General features: G+C 39.5%; 1 long non-coding RNA gene across 4 annotated transcripts in view; it reads right to left on the bottom strand.

The window, feature by feature from the left end:
• Positions 1 to 15,253, bottom strand: part of LOC139672532 (uncharacterized) — a 185,742-nt gene that overhangs the window by 80,846 nt on the left and 89,643 nt on the right. For 2 of the 4 annotated variants that reach the window (XR_011697946.1, XR_011697948.1), the window contains one exon: positions 2,981 to 5,414. The exons of the other annotated variants lie outside the window; for them this stretch is intronic. This is a non-coding gene — a long non-coding RNA (uncharacterized lncRNA). Of the gene's footprint in view, positions 1 to 2,980; positions 5,415 to 15,253 lie in introns of those variants that run through there. 4 annotated transcript variants of the gene reach the window in all.

Genomic DNA, 15,253 nt, shown 5'->3' with positions numbered 1-15,253 from the left:
TCTGATAAGTCAGTAAGGACTGTAGCAGAACACTAGCAGAGGCCAGTGGCATGCTAAAATAACAATAATGTGTTAAATTTATCAGTTCACTCCTGTCTCACTTCCCCCACTCACCATCAGTAATCTGACACTGCAGCAACCCTGAACCCTACTCAAGAGACTGGATGTTGTCTCCACATTGGTGTGCATACATTGAATTTGCATGCTGTAATTAAGGAAGGATTTGCTGGCAGTTTGGACTAGCTAATAAGACAACTTCAGGAAAAAAAACCTGTTTATTAAAGAGGTAGTTAAAACAACTGCTTTGCTTTATGACTCATATGCAAACAAGAATAGGAGTCTTTATTGTTGTAATAGAAACTGTAGGAATGGTACAGCTAATGTTGTCTTCAAGGAAACTATATTAGGAATTTTTGAACCACTGGAAATACAAAAATGAAACATTTTTCTTGCCTTTTAAGATATTTTCTCCACACTTCTTTTGTTCTTCTGAATAACGCAAGTCCACACATAAATATGTTTATCAAGAGGTATTTCCATACCTGGGTTCTGAGACCTATAAACCAAGGCAACTTTGCTTTCCTTGTTACAAACATCTTAAGATCAAGTTATACAACTAGACATAGATGAATATATATTTTTGGTTCAGTCCATTTAAAATGGTTTGGGGATAGGAAATTATATTTGGAATGTATTGCTGGTATCCAAAAATGTAAAATTATCCCAATGGTATAAACAAAGAGAGAGCAGGAATTTATATTAGGCAGTATACTGCAACAAGGTCTCACAAGCAGAGAGCAGGACTAGGTTAAAAGTGGAATAGTGCTAGAGAACGTGAGGTGGCAGATGAGTTTATGAGGTGATGGCTCTATTTTGCTTAAGCTTGTCTAGAGGTGAAAGTAGAAAAGAGCTCCCTTTCAAAGGGGGCTTCGGTATTTTGAAATGTATTTGTGCTCCTAACCATGTTTTGCCTTTCCATTGGCAAGAAGGCAAGGCTGCCTCCAGGGTAACCCAACAAGAGCATTAGCTGCCTCAGAGAGAAGATCCTGCAGAAACATTTACCAGGAGAACACTGGAATTCAAGGAAGAGGGGGTAAAACTGAACATGTACAGGTATAAATGCAAATACACACACTGCCAACTGTAAATGGTCTCCATTGTTCCTGATCCGACTCCTTTATTCCCTCCATAAAAAAATTATGAGACCCAACTATTCATACAGCATTTCCAGAAATTTAATAGACCGTATAGATTAAACTCTGAGGGCCAAGCGCTGGTGTCAGATACACCCAATGAAACCCCATCTGGGAACAGAATTTGGCTCAGATTCAGCAGGCAAATGAAAGGGGTTTTTTTCCACTTTCAGAAGAAACCCAAGTATGTAAAGTTTATAGGCACTAGTAGGAGAATAAATCAATTTAAGTCCATGTCACACCATTCTTTACAGTTTTGTAACAAGGTGTACTTTGTTAGATTTTAATCTGCATACATTTGAGACAGCAAAGCTCTTCAAAATCATCTTTTAATGGCATCGCAATTTATAGACAGTAACTAATTTCAAACTTCATAGCACTTGGCTTTTATGATTATTTCAAATCATTTAAATGCAAATGAATTTCCAGAGAGAGAAAACATCAAATGCCCTTGAGTGGCAACATGTAATAGAACTGCGAACAGAAATCACAGTAGGAATTTGAAGCAGTCTGATAGGGTTTGACGGGAGGTCTGTATAAAAGTGTTTGCCTAAATCCAATTTACATTTCATTTCACATTATATTCTATTTACCCATTTTGTCATTTTAATATGACTTATTTACTTAATCCTGCTCTGAAATCCAATCTACTATCAAGAACAAATGTGGAATTCTGGTCAGGATAGGACTTACAGCTCTTTTGCATTTTAGGACAATGGGAATATAGTATCTAAAATAGAGATAGCTCGCTTTTCCCCCCACAGTTAATAATGTTACAGCACCATGCAGCAAAAAACATTTGTGCATGCCTTAAATAATTACACTTCTTTCAAGCTAAGCAATTGTTTGCCTACTGACAGAGTAATATTTTCTGGGAGGCATTGCTAAGCTACAGTACATACAAAATATTTGGACACAGAGTTCTGAGAAATATCTGAGCTATTCTTAAAACGATTGCACTCAGAAGGATGAGAACTGTCCTGGAACTCCCCATTCAGCAGCAGTTACAACAAAGTACCACAGGTTGTTTTTTTCCAGCCAGCTGGATTTGCAGGAGGCAGCAAGAGTTGGTGTAACTCTGGTGATCCCTATGCTTTGGAATAAGCAGCATAGGGAAGGACCCAGCCACACCTCACATCTCGGAATCATCCATCCCTCTGGTAACATCCAACCTTTAGGTTGCACACATCCTTTTTTTCCCCTGAGAAAAAAATAGTATCTGTCAATTTGCAATTGCAAAGTGGCCAAATGCTTTCTCGCCTGCCCTACTCCAGTGCAAATTCTGCACTAGAAACTACAGCAAGCTAAACCAATGCACTTAGCATTTGTTCAGAGGCAGAGATAATGCTACAGTTGGTGCAGCTTGCAAGGAGATTTGACCCTGGCGTGGGCTAGACTTATATGTGGAACTAAGGTATACCTGTCTGTTCTGGGGTAAGAAGAGCTCCAGTGACCAGGAAGTCCCTAATTTCTCCAAATACCTGTTTTCCAGGCCCAGTATTTGAATGAAAATGCAAAACTACACCTAAACCTCACCAATTCCAACAAAGGCTCTGAATGGTATCCTAAAGACTTCCTAGTTCACAGGAAAGGAGAATGGGAGAACGTGAATTTTTGTTTCTTAGAGATGAACTGGACTACTTAAGACTGCTGTAACAAAATAAAAAATTTAGATCTCGCATTTCCAAAATCTGTCTTTTTAAAGATAACAGAAGACATAAATACCTTCAGATACTCAGGGCTATTCATCATTCTGTGCCACATTTCCAGCACATAGTTTGCAGAAATTCCATGAATATTTTCATTTCTTATCAGATATAAATTACTGATACAGTTGGTACAATGTTTGTTGGTGAAAACTCCTATAGTCAAGTAAACTGAGTGATGGATTTGAAGGAAAATAGAAGTAAAATATTGTGCTTGGGATAGAAAGATTACTAAAATTGCGCTATTCCAACAGCAGCCAATTTCACAATCAAGATGTCTTTTCTATAGCAAAGGCAATTTTTACATCCCTCCTACACATAAATGTCACTCTTTTGTTTATTATGTATTTCTTTTTCATTTATTTCATTAATTTCGTATACATTTTCTGTGAAGAGACTTCTAGGGAAGTACATTTGTCCTCTGTTTTGAGCAATTTGTCTTTTGCAAGGGCGATATAACTGTGCAAAAGCAATAATACAAGGCCTTTTATCAAAAACTTATCAGCACTATTCAAACAACCAGGCAGTTCATTAAATTTGAATAAGCTAACTGCTGGGTTAGCTTTGGACCTACCGTTTGTCACGTTAGATTCAGGTTATTTTATTTTTTCAGTTTTCAAACTTCTTGGATAGACTTAGATAAAGACTGGTATATTGACTAGCAGTGATCAAACAGTAACAAACCCCTAAAAAAGATCTTGAGTCTTTATTACTACTAAGTACATCTCTACTATCAAATAGTACAGCTACCCAGTTGGCTCCCAGGTCTTAGTGACTGATCGCCCCTGTTTCATCAGTGGAGGTTTGCTCACAAGCTCTGCTTGTGAAATTTCCCTTTGAAAAACACAGGGTGAGGTCTAGAGGAACAGTCCCTTCCAGAGGCCATCCTCATAAAGCTGGATGGCCAAGCTGCAGAAGGTTTTATTCCCAATTCCCTAGTCTTTCCCCAGCACCCTCTGCCCACACTTTTTCCCCCTTTGTGCCCTCCAGCTGCAAAACTGGACATGGAGATTGGAGGGTCAGGCCGGGAGCAGCACAAACTCAGGGCAGTCAGCCCCACTTCTCCTAGCAGCAGGGTACACCACATGGAGGGGGGGAAATCAAGCACTGCAGAGAAAGTAATTATTTGCTGAGATCACCAAACCACAATTTGCTGAGATTTGCAAAATACGGTTCTCAGTAAAGAGATGTCAGTCTCTTTGCCATGAGGTTATGCTGCACAAAGGCCACAAAGGGCATCTCCTGAAGGACACCTCTGGATCCTGACCTCAGTCTCTTTGGCTGTAAATAGTTTCAGGTTTCACTCAGTTCTGTGGTGGTGTACCACTTGCATACCAGTATTACTCAGAAGACATCAGCAAAGCTGAATACCTTCAGCCCCAGGTGTTTGCTTTGTGAATATAGCCAGGTCCCCTCACAGGCAGATGAAGTTTCTCAGTGTAGAGCTGAAATTCACTGCCAGAAACTTTTATTACAGTAGAAAACACTCTTAATAAACAAAATAGGTTGCACCTAAATCAAAATGAAAATCTATCAGGAGGCATCATAACTCACCTTTCCTTATTTACACAAAATACTGAATTCCCTTTTTAATTTCTTCCCCTTTCTACTACTTTTCTTTCCATGGAGGAGTAGAATGCTTTTGGTCTTACCTGAAAGTCCCTATTTTAACATTCATTTCCTTTCCTATAAGAGAATACAGATTTTTCTTCCTGGAACTCTTGATAATATTTTCTGAATTTAGATGTAGATAAATGGTTATATGATAAAAGCAATAATAGAAACTTTCACTATGAATTAGAAAGGGCAGAAAACCCGAGACTTTAGGCAATGCACTTCATGCACTTACAGTACAGTTCAAAGCCAGAAAGCACTAGTGATAACACAAGAACCATTGCTTTGCAGACATTTGAGACAGTTCTTCCAAACCTGCTGAGTGTACTGCTTTTTTTCCTATGTTTGTGAAACACCCCCTTCCCTGGATAGCTCAGTATCGATAGGTCATTTCTACCCACAACATAAACACTTTGAACAAGTTCTGTATTTTTATAGCAAATATTTCAGTGTCATTTATACTGAAGGAAAGAAGAGAAAAAAATCAACAATAATGCAATTGCACTATAATCTTAAAAAGCAGGATGGATGAGACAAATCTCTAATTTTGTGACTGGACAAACAATAGAAGGAGAAGGGGAGATGTGACAGTCGCATTTCTATCCCACAGATTAAATATGATGTGGTAATAACAAAGATTGAAGGGAGACATATTGTACCAGAGCTAGAACTGAGCAAATGTCCTACCTCAACACAACGTGAAAATAAGGGGGCAGACTTCCATGCATGACACATACATGTCTCATATGTATACTACATTATTTACAAAATATTAATTAACACTTCAAGATGACATGAAAATTATTAGGTTGAGAAAAACATGAGTTTGCTGCTCTTCACAAAGATTTCTGCAGTGAAAAGACTGCTGAGATTATGAGGAGCTCACAAAACAGCTCTTCACCTAGGGAAAAAAAAGATATTTAATAATTAAAAATTATATACAAAATCTAACTCTATGTATGTACATGTGTGCCTACACACACACACAAAAGTACATATTTGGAATAATAATTAATATTCAGTGTCTGTAAAATATTCAACAATTTCTTCTGGTATAATCATCTTTTTAAACATGGTAAGACCTTTTTGCAGGTCAATCACAGGTTTCAGGCAAGCTGTAATTTAAATCAGCTCCATTCTCCATCTAATGTGGATGTTTCACTGAAAAATAATTAAAATTAACCACACTACTTGCTACTCTTTGCCTGTCAGATGCAGACCACTGTTGTGCATGTACATTGCTAATCTCAGAAAGGAAACCTTGCAGAAAAGACAAGGAGGTGACAAAGTAATTTCCCACAGTGGGTGATTTGAAGAGTAGTAATAAAGAGGTGTTCCCTGTTCATGCTACCTTCATCTCACCTGAACTCCTATTCGGTGACTCACTTCATCACCTACACCACCCTTTAGGCTAATAATGGAAATAGATAGCTCTCCTGGTAAGCAACAGACAGTATGTCAGAGCTATTGAGTATATCTCTACTTTTTCAGCAGCAAGATAGTTCAGTTTGTTCATTAGAAGGGTCTCAGCTTGTTTAATCTCCTTTATCAGCCCTGCTTCGCTCTCAGGCTTGCAAAAGCTCCTGCTCCTTAAATTGCTGCCTTCATCTGAGCCAATGCAGTGCATATTTCCCCCTTCTACAGAATGATGTTTCAATGCCAAACAGAGGGAGCATGAGAGAGAGAAATAATCTTGGCACTCATTCAGGTTGTTGTGAAGAAAAAGGGAAAAAACCCCAGACTGCCAATGGGGATTTCCTCTGTAATAAGCCAGATGGCATCATAGGATGCTTGGGGAGACTGTTTCTGTCTAATTCTCTTCAGTGGCAGGAACTGCCAAGGCTTGGCCTTTGTGGTAAAACCAGTGACTATCTATTTTATATTCTTTCTCTTTGCTGGGCATGTTGTCCCCACCTGTCACTAATGTTTTTCTAATGCAGCCCGTGTCTGATACAAGTGCCTTCCACTCCTTTCTCTTGTTCACTTCTGGACTCCAGATAACATTTTCCTTCCACTTATACCAGGAACGTGACTGCAACGTTTCCTTTACATTTCAGTGACATACAAGATAATTTCTTTCTTCAAGCGCAAAATGTTTCACATAAAATGGGGAAAACCAGCTGTGCAATTTCTAAAGGTTGCCATCCTGGCAAGAGACCAAAGCAGGGGTTGACACAGGGAAACAGGGAGCTGGAGCTTCATAAAACACAGGCCGCTCAGCAGCTCGAATGTCAAGTCAGACAACCTACACAAAATGCTGGCTAGGATTACAAGGATTTTTAAAATCTATAAATATAATGTATAGATATCTGCTTCTATTTTTTTATCATCTGTGAACTTTGGTGTTTCTGTTGCATTCTGAAATGTGAGCTCAATTTCTCTGCATGCCAGATGGATAGTAAATACTGTATATTCCAAAAAGATGGAAAACCTTATAGAAATCTTATACATGATTGCTGTGGGATATTTGGTTCCTTAGAGTCAGATCCATAAACTGTCTGCCTACCTTAAGGGCTTGCATATCCACTGTATGGACTAAAATGTTTTTCCTCTTCAGAAGCAGTCCTATCTCATATTCAACATGGAGCAGTTAGATATTTTAAACTGAATCTTTGCTGAGAGGAAAGTAGCATTTTCCAACTTTCTGAAGCTACTTCCTATTTGACATGGTTCTTTGTCTCCAAGTAGTAATCATGTGCAAATATCTCTGCAGCAGGGTAAAGAAATACATCCCAGAGTATCATTTCATATAGGCAATAAACCTGTTAATGGCTGTTGTAGCAAAGGCACTTACGAAACTTTGCATGCAGTGTGTTGGTAAGGAAGGAACAGATCTAATGCAGAGACGTAGCCGAGATACAGGCAGTGCTGGTTGGCAAAAACAGGACTGCAAGTCATAAAAATCATAACATTGATAATCTGATAGTGACATGTTCATTGATATACTGTCAACTAGGATAATCTAAAGAGAAGTTATTTGCTTTATCTAGGTATAAAATAGCAGAAATCAGGCTTACAGGATTTTTCTAAGATGTAATATTTCATGACTTCTTGAAGTAAATCCATGCAGATAGCTGTCTCATTGAGAAGTTGATGAAGATCTCAAGATATAAATGTTGGGGTTTTTCCAATTAAACAAAGATGAATCATTTCCAATCACACTTTTGGATTAATTACAATAGTCTATATCACAGTGAGGTTTTTTTAATGTATGAGGAGAAATCTGAGGACTAGCAACTTGGAAATGAGAACCAGCCTCCTCTTCTCTCCCCAGCAGTGTTCCATGCCTCTGACAACAGAACAGAAACCAAACCCTGAACAGTGCATGGTCCCAAAGCATCCTGGGAAGACCAGGGAGAGCCTCCACTTATGCTGCAGCTGAGATGGGGGGCAGAAAGTCTCTGTTACAGCCAGCAGGGAAGGGTTGGCCATGGGGGAGCTGAACATTGCCCTGTGCAGTGAAGCAGAACAATGGGCTCCTCCACCAACCAGCACATTGTGACCTCAGGACCAGAGCCCAAACGTCCCCACAGTTCCCTGTGTGTCCCTCATGCCCTCAGCACTGCTTTTCTGTGCTCCAATCCTGCAGCGTGACTTGCTGGTGCAGGCGCAGCTGTGCACACCCTGAAGATGCCTGGGCTCCCCTCCGGTCTGGCCCTCCGCCCACAGCATAGCATATTACAGTTCCCAGAACTGCTCTCCAGGGCACAGATGAGCATGAAAGCAGGATTTCTTGACACTGGTCTAATGCTGGAAGAGAGACTGGCCAGGCAGAACTGATGGGGCCTAAAGATAGCTCTTGCTGAGTGCCTTCCTCGGTTTCAAAGCATTGCAGTGAAAGTGTAAACCAAAATCCAAGCCAGTATGTTCAAATCAGGCAGTAACAACAAAGCCATAGTTTTTATTCCCAGATGTGTGTTCAGTGGTTTTTTTGTGTTTATGATGCCCACACTATTCAGTACAGACTGCCCATCCCCGTAGTCCCCATCCCTGCTGTGTTCCGAAGGGCCAGTACGAGCTGGTGCTGCGAGCAGCCTGTGCCTGCCTCTGCAGGGTCTTTCCTAGACTCCAGGTGATCCCATGTAGTGCTTTGGGAACACATCCAAAGGCAAGGAAAATTAATCCCACCCCCCACCACAAAACAAAAGGTATTTGTACTATACTTTCAAGCATATGGTGTGACTCTTGGGTGTCAGTGCAGGGCCAGAGATTGGACTTGATGATCCTTATGGTTTCCTTCCAACTCAGCATGTTCTGTGATTTTTAAACCCAGTATAGAACACACCGGACTGACCTTAACTTTGAGTGAGAAGTTTATTTCCATTCTGGTGAGCTTTACACTGAAAAGGAATGTCTGAATTTGTCCGAACTCAGGTTTACTTGGGTTAGAAGTGACAGATGACAGTGGGGCAGACTTCAGCAGAATGTGTTTGTTCATTCTCACAGCGCTTTGGTTAATTAGGCAATGAAAGATATAGTTTAGAATCAGGATAATAAGAATAGCTATATCACAGTAAATTGGTAGGATGCTCCTGGGATATTAATGAAATAAGACAGATCACAGACTATTCTGAACTGGAAGGGACCCACAAGGATCATCAAGTCCAACTCAAGTCAATGGCCCACACAGGGGATTGAACCCATGGCCTTGGCATTGTTACAGCCAAGTTTTAACCACCTGAGCTAATCTGAGGGTCCCAATATCTGTGTTGGTTTAGGAATGGTCTACGTTTTGCCTCCAAAACCACCCTTTGCTAATAGCTGTAAAGTTCATGTTGTCAGTGCATGAGATAGCATCTATTTTCTAAGTATATACATTTCTCCTGTCCTCAACATTATTGAATGCTACGAATCCTTCCATACTCCAGGCATCGTTTATCCTTCTCCACTAAAACAATGTTGATTTGGGAGGTGGTGACCATTAAATGTAAAAGTAAACTCTCTTTTGTGGTAGTTTTTTTTTCAACTACATGATTATAAAAGTAAGCTTTCAGGAAGTTTGGAACTGTATTGTCTCTGAAGCAAGATAAATCTTTTGTGGAACAAAGGAATTTTGAAAAGGAGTATAAATGGCAAACTCTATCCTTTGACTGTATTTTTGAACTGACTTGCCTGTGAATACCCATCCATTAAAGGACATTCAGCAGAGCTCCAATCTTCATAGCGACTTCCAGATACCTGGGAAATGCAAAGAGTCTCATAGAAGCCCTAATGTGGTGAGGGGAAGGAGCTCAGATTGAAGCTGCATTCTCAGATTTTTAACTGCAGCCTCACTGCTCTGACAAGGCATATAATTTTGATGTGTGAACATAGTACCATGAGACCTCTTATCAATATGTTCAAAATGCAAGTGGAAGCAAAAGCCAGTTGATAAATTGTTCAAAAGCAAGCTGATAAATTTCCATTAAAGTGTTGCCAGCCAATAATCAGATGGCCAGTAGTTCCTAGTTGCACCAAAGATAAAAACTGATGATATTAATTTGTCCTTGTTTGAACCAAGCACTCATACTGAAATCAGCAGTACCCATATGTATGAATATCATTCCTTTGCCTGCAAGAGCTGTTTTCTGCCAGTCCACAGATTTGGGGATTTTCTTCATTTCTGTTTCAAAGAGTGAAAATGAAAAGAGAACATAAAACAAAAACTCAAAGGACTCCATGCCATTTAGATTGGAGTTATTTTTCTTTGGCAAGCCAAAACCTGCTGTTGGCCTTTATTTGACTTTCTCAAAATCATAGTCTACTGTTTCTTCTTCTAAAATTCAAAGGTGGTGCCTATTGATGAGATACCATGCTCTTACTCAGTTGCTTCTAAAGCAACTCTGCAAAAAATACTCTGTAATTTTTCCAAATCTGGAAACTGAACATTTGTTTTATGACTTGTTCCCACCAGGAAGGATCCAAATCAAAACCTTCTTCCGACCTCAATTTTGCATTTTTCCTTTTCCATAACTGCCTCACAAGTGGGGCAGCTGCAAGCCAGAAAACATGGACATTTAATGTGACTATTTTTTTTAAACTCAAAAGGTTTACACCATAGGAGAGCTAATTAAAGTCACTTTGTAGTGAAAAAGAATGTCATAGAAACATCCAATTTAACTAAGGATATGGAGAAGCACAAAGACAAAACCAAAGTCTTTTTCTGAACTTCCTTTATAGAGAAACTTACCAGCAAGATTCAGAAGTTTTCTGCAGTTTCATCTAGTTCCATTCCCCCTCCTTGCCTGCTGAATTATTAAATTGGGGGTCAGAAACCCTCACTTTGCCAGCTTTGTTCATCTTAGCTGATTAATGTAATTACCATCTGGGTTTGGTTGTTTTTGGGTTTTTTTCCTGGGTGGAAATGCATTTCAGAAAGCCCTTCCCCTTGGCAGGAGGATACCTGGGGATAAAGGATCCATCTCCATCCTCAACAGGTTGCTGCCAAGTATCCCCTATTAGAAGTGTTTGTCCTCCTCCCAGCTTCCACACCTAGATGAGCAGAGCTGGAGCTCCATGCCAGTCAAGACTTGAGAAGTGATCTGGCAATAGCAACATTGCACAGCACCTGCTCCGCATCACTCGGGCACAGGATAAAATTAATGTGTCCCAGCACAGCACTGTGCAGATGAAATTGCTGATCCTCCTGCCCTAACATGAGGATGAAGGTAACACCACAATGTTAGACAGCTGCTACAGCATACCCTGCAGTTCCTATAAGCCCCACGTAGTTGTTTAATTTTTATAGTTGTTTACTTAAAGGCTTCACTTTTAATAACTCTGAGAGAAGGAACAAAGCAAAGCAGTGGAGCCTCCAGCATTTTCTCCTTCTTCCTTTCTGTACTGGCACACAGAGGAAGAAGGCATTTCCTCCAAGTCCTGACCCAAGTATAAATACAAAATTTACATTTATCATATTTGAAGGCAGCCAAGGAAAACTGATGTCATGGTATGAGCCCTAAGAAAGCTCAGGAGGGAGAAATTAAAGTAATTAGTAGCAATTACTACCAAAATTATGGTACTGAATAGGACAGTGCCTAATAATGAGAGATCACAATTACTAATGAGCCATTCTGTATGCTCATTTGTCTTCTCAGTATTGTAGCCATTTGTGTTGTCCTTTTGCACAGCAGCATCCGCAGTGCCACACTCCTTTCCCTTTTATAAGAAGTGCACAATAAACAAGGGTTCAACATGTTCAGAGTAGAAGTTTGTGTCTTCAGAGGACTTGAAATAGTATCTTCCAGTCATTTTGTAAAAGAAACTTTACTGCATCTGAACTTCATTGTCTTTCAATTCATCATGTTACAAGGGAATGCAGGTAAAAAGTGAGCAAAACTGTATTAATTTATATTTTCACCTAAGTAAATGGAACCAGAATCAAACTTTCTGTCCTTGTTCAGGCACATAGGCTTTGCATATTCTAGGAGTGTTTATCAGTAGATTTTACTGATGGAGTTAATTCATGGTATGGTTTGGGTTGGAAGGGACCTTAAAAACCTAGTTGGACCTAGTTCCAACACCCTGCCATGGGCTACTAGATCAGGTTGCTCCAAGCCCTGTCCAATCTGCCCTTGAACACTCCCAGGAATGGGGCATCTACCACCTCTCTGTGAAGTCTGTTCCAATGCCTCAGCAACCTCGTTGTTAAAAATTTCTTCCTTCTATTTAATCTAAACCCGCTCTCTTTCAGTTTAAAGCCATCACCCCTTGTTCTATCACTACTTGCCCTTGTAAAAAGTCTCTCTCTGGCTTTCTTGTAGGCCCCTTTTTTCAAGTCACAGATGGAGTCAACATAGCTATGACAACAAGAAACTCTTTTAATGACACCACAGCATAAAAATGCTTGCACAACAGTAGTGTCCACACATGAATTTTTTATCAAACTAGCCATCCTGATAAATTAATACATGCATTTTTGGGACTTAAAACTTGAAGCTCAAGATTGCCTAGAGTGGTCACCTACACCATCTGCCTACTCTGATACATTGCTACAGATGTAAGGTAACTGCAATTTGTAATATTGGTCCAACAGCAAATCAGCACAAAAGCATTTTGTTACTAAAAACTTAATCAAAAAAAGGCATTTTGGGTCAACCCATGACTCCTTAATCAAAATGTTTTCTTTTAACACAAATATGAAAGTAAACTTCAAAAAATAATATTAAAATGATAAATTACATTATTCTATTCCAGAAAATGCATAACACATTATATCAACTCTATTTAAGCCATTTTTCACAGCTGGATCTCATTCAAATCAATATTGTCTTGAAGGACATTTTGATTCCAGCATTAGCAGCATTTTCCATAGGACAACTATTGGGGAAAAAAGTTTTACTGTATTAATTATTTTTTGTTTAGCTAAAAGTGGACATAGCATTAAACAAACCACAATAAGCAGAGTGCAATATGTTGTTTATAATCCAGAGATAACAACAAAGCTTTTTAAAAATCTAGAAGTCCAATGCAAGCTATTGCCTGGCAAAGTGACTGTCTGATATTGTCTAGACAAACAGCAAACTTACTTTTCTTCAGAGGACAGGCAGTAGTCCTCTTATAGATCCATGTGTGCCCGCTCAATCACCCACCCTCTGGAAGCTACATCCTCCACCAGAGGGCTGGCAAAGCAGGCTGTCAGAGCACTCTAATTTACTTCAGGAAAAATCAATTAAGATAGCTTAAGTGACTTTAACTGGGAAATTGCTAGGGACAGTAATCACCCCTGCAGACAGTGATGAGTACATGAGAATAGCAACTTCTTCCATCAACACATTTGTACCACAGTGGGTACCTCTCCATTCCTTCAGCATCTGAGCCAAAGCCCACTCAAGTCAACAAAATTTCCAGAATTAAAAAAGTAGAATCTAACCCGTGTTCAATATTGGGCTAGAAAACAACACTTCTCAAAGCATTTCTTTATCATGCTTTTATATATATATCTATATTTTGTTGCCAGGGCACTCTTGTGATCGAGTAACCCACACTGAAAGAGAATGTCTCTATAAAGTCAACATTGTGTGTCTGATCAGTACTACAGAAAACAACAAATGTCACTCTGCTGCTTCTGCCACTTCAGCACCATTTCAAAGGTCACTAATTCCTTGAGAAGCTGCCATAAATAGCCTGCATTGCATACAGAAATGTTCTGCCAAAATATTAACTCAGAGCCGCCTGATATTTTCACCTTCAGTCATCAATACTTTTTGACAATCCTTTGCTAGAACATGTTTTCCATCTTAACACCTTATTAATTCCATGGATACATCTATCCCCATACTCCCACAGCAATTGCAGAACTCCCACTACAGTTTCACTGACACTGAGAAGTGGAAAACACTCTTCCCAGAAGGGAAACTCTCTTCAGTGATGTAGCTTCTGTTGACAGAGGTGTGCTTCTGCCTGTTCCTCCCCAAAAGTTAAACTACATCAGTAAAGACTTTTTTTGGTAGTTTAAAATGAGTCCAAACTAGTACTTTTGACAGCATTGAAATGGTGGAAGGGAAAAATATTTATATCCAAACCCACTAGTAAAATACGAGCAGAGGCTTCTCCTCTGAGACATGGCCTCGGTTAAGCAGCTTTAATTCTGCTTCTGTCTCACAGGCATCCTTGATGGGAAACATGAAAAATGTCTCCTGTGAGCATTAATACAAACAGGGCACCTTGTAGTATTGCTTGCTACATGCAACATCCTATGCATGTGAGGAAACAGTCTCAGGAGAGAGAAGACTGGACCTTGATCACATCTACCAGCTGAACTACTGTTTCAACAGAAAGTGCACACACAGGCAAGAACCAGAGAGAAAGAAAGTACAAGGGAGAAAATATCCTCTCTTCAATCCTTACTTCAGTCAGACAGTAAGTACTGCAGATGCTGTAGCACTGGAATTCAGCTAGACATCTCTCAGCTGCAGAAACCTCCCTCACCTGCTGCCCAGTGGAACTGCTATACAATTAGAAGAGCTGCCTTCTGCACATTGCTGCTTTCTGACCTCCGTGGGTAAAGACGACTTTACCACAGCTAGCACAAGCTTCTGAAGATTATGAAGGACATTTTCAAAGAAACAAAATGAGCAGTCATCCTAACAAATGCTGGAAAACATTACTGGGGCAGCACAGTAAACACTGAGCTGGAATAAGTGAAGACCTTTGCTTCAGGGAAAATACTGTGAGTAAAAGAAAAGTCAGAAGAAAGCAGCCGTTCAGAAACTGCATTATTAGATGCAGACATGTCTTAAGAATATAATGAAACAAGTACATGTGTCCCATATCCTGCCCCTCACCTGAGCAAACATGAAACGTTTTTGTTCAGAAATATAAAGGCTTAGAAGGAATTGGAGGATCTCACTGGATGAACCAGGTATATAAGGCCAAACAATTATACTCAAAAAAAACATTGAAGGTGTTCCTTTGAAACATTTCATACAGTCATTTCATGCCTTCAAAAATTTCTACCACTAGAAATAATCTAGGGGATAAAATTCAAGACATAAACCAAGCATAAAAAGTATGCTATCCAAAGAATGAATACTGTAATTATCTAAAGTCTGTTATGGTAGTTAATGTGTGGCCTATCCAGAATCAATAGGACTAACCCAGCAGGCTGAGAGCAAAATCTGTATCTTAATTTCTTTCCTTACTTAAATTAGAAGGCTCATTTTGTGTAGTATTTTCAAGGTCCTTGTAATCTTCAGACTTACCCCTGAATTTTTTATTTATTTCTGCTACTGAGCAAAGTCTTGTTTTCAAATTGGCAGC

The sequence above is a fragment of the Pithys albifrons genome, chromosome 5 (genome assembly GCF_047495875.1).
Source record: "Pithys albifrons albifrons isolate INPA30051 chromosome 5, PitAlb_v1, whole genome shotgun sequence".
Lineage (NCBI taxonomy): Eukaryota > Metazoa > Chordata > Aves > Passeriformes > Thamnophilidae > Pithys > Pithys albifrons.
This window is presented reverse-complemented; position numbering and strand designations above follow the sequence as displayed.